At 61.2% G+C, this 6,000-nt stretch overlaps 1 long non-coding RNA gene across 3 annotated transcripts; it reads left to right on the plus strand.

The window, feature by feature from the left end:
* The first annotated feature begins 1,296 nt into the window (after positions 1–1,296).
* Positions 1,297–5,346, plus strand: LOC135323770 (uncharacterized). 3 transcript variants are annotated; one of them, XR_010385297.1, is made up of 6 exons: positions 1,297–1,408; positions 1,671–1,845; positions 2,917–3,044; positions 3,454–3,620; positions 3,813–3,976; positions 4,388–5,346. It is a non-coding gene; the product is annotated as an uncharacterized LOC135323770 (long non-coding RNA). The 3 variants fall into 3 exon arrangements; XR_010385298.1 differs by having other exon boundaries at positions 2,922–3,044; positions 3,772–3,976; XR_010385296.1 differs by having other exon boundaries at positions 2,922–3,044.
* The last annotated feature ends 654 nt before the right edge of the window (positions 5,347–6,000 follow it).

A 6,000-nucleotide genomic window follows, 5' to 3' on the forward strand; every position in this document is an offset into this window, starting at 1 on the left:
TAGAGAAGGCGTCTTGTCCTGTATTTGAGGGCTTCCGGTACGTTTTGACAGACAGTAGCGAATGACGGGTTTCCTTTGGACCCCCCAGGGAGCAGAAAGTTCTGCCGGGAAGGCAAAATGTTTCTTGCGGCTGGGTTGGAAGAAGCTGGCTGCTGATGCAAAGCAGTGACAATTCTGGGGAGTCAGGGGAAGTTTTGAAAAGACGGTCGTTCCCTTTACTAGAAGGCTATGCACTTCGGTTCCTAATAGCTGTAGTAATGAAGCCAGGTAAGCGTTCGGGAGGAGCCCAAGCCATTTTTGTCTAGCGAGTATTTTGCAAGGGGGGCAGGAAAGCGCTGCGCTCTGCTCCTTGCTGCCCTCGCGTGTCTGAAAAGCGGCACTGCACGCGAGAGGGGGGGCGCGCAGGCGCATTGCGTTCCGGCGCGCTCACGGCTGCCCTCGCGTGTCGACAAGGCAGCACTGCAGCCGCCGGCGGCCACCGCTGCGTACGAAGACCGTTGCAGGCAGCCGGCGCACACGTGCGCGCTGCCGGTCGCCGTGTTCGCCGCTACTCTGCGCTCTGTCGGTAACGGTAAGCGAAGGGGCCGCGCTCGTGCCCCCTGCCCGGTGCTCACGGACCGGGAGCGCTTTTCCCGAGAGGGCTTTTCCTTCTCGGTGCTTCCTGGGGGCGCGGGGACGGGCAGTGCCGTCTCGGAGCTGCTCCGCGGCACTCTCTCCCCGGGGCAGCCCCAGCGCCTGCTCGCTGATCCCCGCCGCTCTCTCGGGCGCGGGCAGAAGCAGCCTCGGGGCGCTCGCTGCTCGGCCTGAGCGCCGGGGTGGCGCGGCGGGCTGCGGGTCGCCCGCGGGAGCCGGCCGGCTGCAGCGCGGCGCTGCGACCACGCGAGGGCGCCATTGCGGGTCTCGCCTGCCTCGCGCTGCGCTCCCCCCGCCCCTCGCGCTGCGCTCCCCCCGCCCCTCGCGCTGCGCTCCCCCCGCCCCTCGCGCTGCGCTCCCCCGCCCCTCGCGCTGCGCTCCCCCGCCCCTCGCGCTGCGCTCCCCCGCCCCTCGCGCTGCGCTCCCCCGCCCCTCGCGCTGCGCTCCCCCGCCCCTCGCGCTGCGCTCCCCCGCCCCTCGCGCTGCGCTCCCCCGCCCCTCGCGCTCCGCTCCCCCGCCCCTCGCGCTCCGCTCCCCCCGCCCCTCGCGCTCCCCCCGCCCCTCGCGCTCCCCCCGCCCCTCGCGCTCCCCCCGCCCCTCGCGCTCCCCCCGCCCCTCGCGCTCCCCCCGCCCCTCGCGCTCCCCCCGCCCCTCGCGCTCCGCTCCCCCGCCCCTCCCGCGCGATCCTGGGCGGCGCACGCGCGGTGCGGCGGCGCGAGCCCTGGACGGCCGGCGCACGCGCGGTGCGGCGGCGGGCAAAATGGCGGCGAGCAGTGTGGGTGTTTTCGCTAGACGGCGGCGGGCGAGGGCAGAGGCGGGCTGGAGTCGAGCATGTGGGGGCCGCGGTGAGGCGAGCGTGTGCCTTCGGGTGTCCGCGGGTGTCGGGCTGTGTCCTGCCAGCCGTGGCCGTCGCTGCGTGGAGGCGGCGGGGCGGGGGGGGGGGAGTCGGGCCGGGGGCCGCGCCGCGCCGGGTCTGCGCGGCGCCGGGTCTGCCGGAGCGCGGCTCTGACTCTCCCTTTTGCGTGTGTCGCTTGCAGGGCCCCGGTTCCTCCCCAGCGCGGGCCGGGTCGTGCGCTCGCCCCTGCGGACGCAGCCTGGAGGAGTGTGTACGGGGGGTGTCTGCGCGGGGGTCTGGATGTCTCCAGCAGCGGCACGGCAGCCTCGTCTGGGACGCGGGGTCCTTCGCAGCTCTTCTGGGATGCGGGGCCCTTGGTGAGTTCCCTGCTGCCTCCTCTGGTGTTCTCTGCGAGCTCATAGATCCCTCCACCTCCCCCCCCCCCGCCCCGCTCCCCTGTCTGGTGGAGTGGGAGACCGGTGGCTCCTGCCGCCGAGCTGAGAGCCACGTAGGGCACCCCTATGCGCTCCCTACGCATCTGGGATGGCACCCCTGCCCTGAGGGCCCCGCAGAGTCCCACCCTTCCTGCAACCAGCCCCCCCAAAGCCATTAAACCACCCACAAATCCTGCCCCAACGCCCCCACAGGCCCCAAAACGCCTCCGAGCCCTGCCGCAATGTTGTCACTGACTCCAGACCTTCCCCTGCACTCTGTGCAAGGCCCCAAACATTCCTCAGACTGCTGCCAGACCCAGTCCCCGCAGCAGTGAGGCGTTCTAACAAAGATGGGGTGCGATCTGCGTCTCCGCCTCGACTCGGTCCCGCTTTAGAGAAACAGGAACTTAGAGCACTTCCTGGTGAAGAGTGTTGACGGGTGGATGCGCAGATGACAAAGAGATTTTTCTCTCTTTTCTTCTGAGCCGCCTCTGAGAAGCCTCTGTATGTGCACGATGTGGCTGATCTGGGATAATCGTGCTGTGCGCAGTGCTTAAGGAGAACATTGCCCTAAAATGGCGGGCTAAGGAGTAGCCTAAAAAACCTAAAAGGCTTGGGAAAAGCTAAAGAGAACACCGATGGGCTCTGGGAAGCCCCAGTGATGCTAGCGAAAACAGCGTGGCTTTTAGGCACCTCCTCAGAGCAGCAGCAATGTCTCGCTCCAGCCTATGGGACAATGGGGACTCTTAATTACCGCCTTGAATTACCACAAGTGTTGCGAAAGCAGAAGGGACTAGGGAGCACGCAGAGCAGGTTATGGACTATATGTCAAGTTTAAACAAGCAACAAGCCCCTCTGCAAATAGAAACAGGTTTAGCCCTAAGTAATAGACGAAGGTAGCTGTGAGTAACATGAAGCGAAGCAGTGACGTCAGTCACCCCGAAAGCCTCGGAGAAGCGGTCTGAAAATCTGGTACCCTCGCGGCCTCGGCAGTCTTTTTGGTTTGTTTGGCAGGGCAGCCCACCGAAGGGGGACGTCTCGAAGAGAAGCAGCAAGACCTGGGGATCCGGTGGTTCATTTTGGTCGTCGCCTGTGAGGCCAGCGTCCGAGCGTAAGAGGAAGCTAGGAGCTGTCTCAAAAAGGTAATAGGTGTGAAAGGGAGACAGGCAAATCGAGGGCTATCGTTCTTCCACATAGTTAAAGACTGAGAGAATTGTCGGTTAAGCGCATGTATACAAGGGTTTGAGAACAGTAACAGTAATACTGAAGCGGAATAAAAATAAGGTTTCGTGGAAGATGGCGTTAGGTAGGTATTAGGCGACGTGCCCGCCTGCCTAATAACCTAGCCCTAATTGCTGTGTGTAACGTTTCCAGACTGCTTACCCTGCAACGTATGGCGCAAAGTGCCGTATTAAGACCTTTCCCTTAAGGAAAAGAAGAAGAAAAAAAGAAAAAAAGGGGAAAAAAGAAAACAGGGTAAAGAGAAAAAGATCATGCGTAAACCTAAGTGTTTCACTGGAAGTAAAACGCGAGTGTATCGCTTCCTTACAGAGATGGAACCGAGGACAGCAAATGCTGACGAAGAGAAGAGATGGACAAGCGTTTTCTTGTGGTTAATACCGAAGGGACGGGATGAAACGAGGAAGCCAGAATGCAGCGGCCCCTCGATATCACCAGGAACTGCTGCAGGAGGAGGCGTTCTGGCACGGGTAACTAAGGTAAGTATCACTGATGACCGTTAGCAGTCATTTCGGCCTCCCTGAGGCAGCGCTGAGGACTGAGTAAGCCGTTCCTACCCTGTGGCTGCTGTTCCCTGTATCTGCCTTAGCTTTGCTTTGGCTGTTTCTCTTTTGTTTTGTTATCGTACAGGCAGCTACGGAAAGGAATAGATGTCATCCTTACTTTTTTAGATTAATTGCCACGGCTGAAGTTGAAGAGACCAAGAAAGGTACGCACCGAAAGGGCACATCTTGAAGAGAGGCGGCTAGACCTAGCGACCCAGTTGTTCGTTTTGGTCGTCGCCTGTGAGGCCAGCATCCGAGCGTAAGAGGAAGCTAGGAGCTGTCTCAAAAAGGTAATAGGTTTGAAAGGGAGACAGGCAAATCGAGGGCTGTCGTCCCTCCATGTAGTTAAAGACCGAGAGAATTGTCGGTTAAGCGCATGTATACAAGGGTTTGAGAACAGTAACAGTAATACTGAAGCGGAATAAAAATAAGGTTTCGTGGAAGATGGCGCAGGTAAGTATTAGGCGACGTGCCCGCCTGCCTAATAACCTAGCCCTAATTGCTGTGTGTAACGTTTCCAGACTGCTTACCCTGTGATGTATGGCGCAAAGTGCCGTATTAAGACCTTTCCCTTAAGGAAAAGAAGAAGAAAATAAAAAAAAGAAAAGGGGAAAAAAGAAAACAGGGTAAAGAGAAAAAGATCATGCGTAAACCTAAGTGTTTCACTGGAAGTAAAATGCGAGTGTATCGCTTCCTTACAGAGATGGAACCGAGGACAGCAAATGCTGACGAAGAGAAGAGACGGACAAGCGTTTTCTTGTGGTTAATACCGAAGGGACGGGATGAAACGAGGAAGCCAGAATGCAGCAGCCCCTCGATATCACCAGGAACTGCTGCAGGAGGAGGCGTTCTGGCACGGGTAACTAAGGTAAGTATCGCTGATGACCGTTATTAGTTATTTTGGCCTCCCCGAGGCAGCGCTGAGGACTAAGTAACCTGAGGGGCTCTGGCCTGGGCTAGGGCAGAAGTGCAGGCAGGCGGGATCAGGCATTTTCCTCTCAGCTCTCCGAGCTGAATCGTAGCCCCGAAGGAAAAAGCATTGGGGGGAGGCTGTCGGCTACTCGGACACCTGCCACGTCGAGGGCAGGGGCAGGAGCTGACCCTTCCCGGACGGACGGACAGACGGACAGACGCTGGTGCGGCGGTGACTCTTTGGGTATCGCAGGTAAGGGGAGGCACGCTGGTGCCGAGCTCCAGGGCGGTTTGCCTGAAGACGATGCCCGGAGGAGGAGGTTACGCGTTGTGTCCGGGGCTGGGAGCTGGTCCCCGAGTCCCGTGTACTTTGGGGTGCCTGCGCTTGCCAGGGAGCCCGGTGCTGTTCCCAGAGCTGCGGGGAATTTCCCTTGCGTTGCCTGGACCCTCGGGGCTCTTGGGGGTGTTTCCCCTCATCGCGAGGGCAGCCAGAGCCCCTCCAGGGCTGCGTGAGGTCCCCGAACCGCTCCCGGATTTGCTTTTGGCACTCCGCAGTGTCGCTCGTGTGCCTGGGGCAGTCTGCAGGCGCCATCCTGTCAGCCGCGTTGAGCCCTGCGGCGTGCCTCGTGAGCCCTCTGGTGTGCGCCAAGGCCCTTCCTCTGTATTTTGGTCTGCCCCAGAGCCCTGCACTTGCCCTCTGATGCCCTCAGGACCCCTCAGTTCACATTCTGGGTTGCCCCCGAGCCCTCTGCGTGCCTTTCGGTGCGCCCCGGGGCCCCGTGTGTGTTTTGTGGCACGCCGCAGAGGTCTCTCTTTAGCTTTTTCTCCTGTCCCGGAGTTTTCTGGGTGCTTCTGGGTGTGCCCCAGGGCCCTCCTTTTGGTGCCCCCCGAGTCACTCTGTTTGCTCTATCGTTGTTCTTTTTTTTTTTTTTTTTTTTGCCTTGTGTTGCACCCAGAGCTCTCGATTTGTTCTCTTGTGCTCCGCATACTCCCCTTTCCGCACTCCACACCCCAGGCAGGGCTCTCCCTTCAGCTCTCAGCAAGCTGCTGTCAGGAGAGTGGGGGTGCCTCTGCTGCCCTGGCAGCCCCCGCTGTCCCTGAAGGGGCTGATGGCCAGGCCCCCTGCCCAGTTCCTGCGGGACCACAGCTGCGGGCCCTGGGGCTGGGATGAATGCCAGGGGGAGCTGGGTGGCAGGACAGGCCCCAGGTGGGGCTGATGGCAAGGGCAGGCCCACATTTGGGGGCTGGGGCCGCAGTTGGGGGGAGCTGGCGCTGGGGCAGGAGCTGGGCAGCGGAGCTGCCGTGGAGCACGGCCCGCCGGGACCGGCCCGGCAGCCATCCTGCGGAGGAGGTGAGCGGGGCCGGGGGAGGCGCGCTGCAAGCTGCGGGTCCCGCATGCGCC

The sequence above is a fragment of the Dromaius novaehollandiae genome, chromosome 27 (genome assembly GCF_036370855.1).
Source record: "Dromaius novaehollandiae isolate bDroNov1 chromosome 27, bDroNov1.hap1, whole genome shotgun sequence".
In the NCBI taxonomy this organism is placed as follows: domain Eukaryota; kingdom Metazoa; phylum Chordata; class Aves; order Casuariiformes; family Dromaiidae; genus Dromaius; species Dromaius novaehollandiae.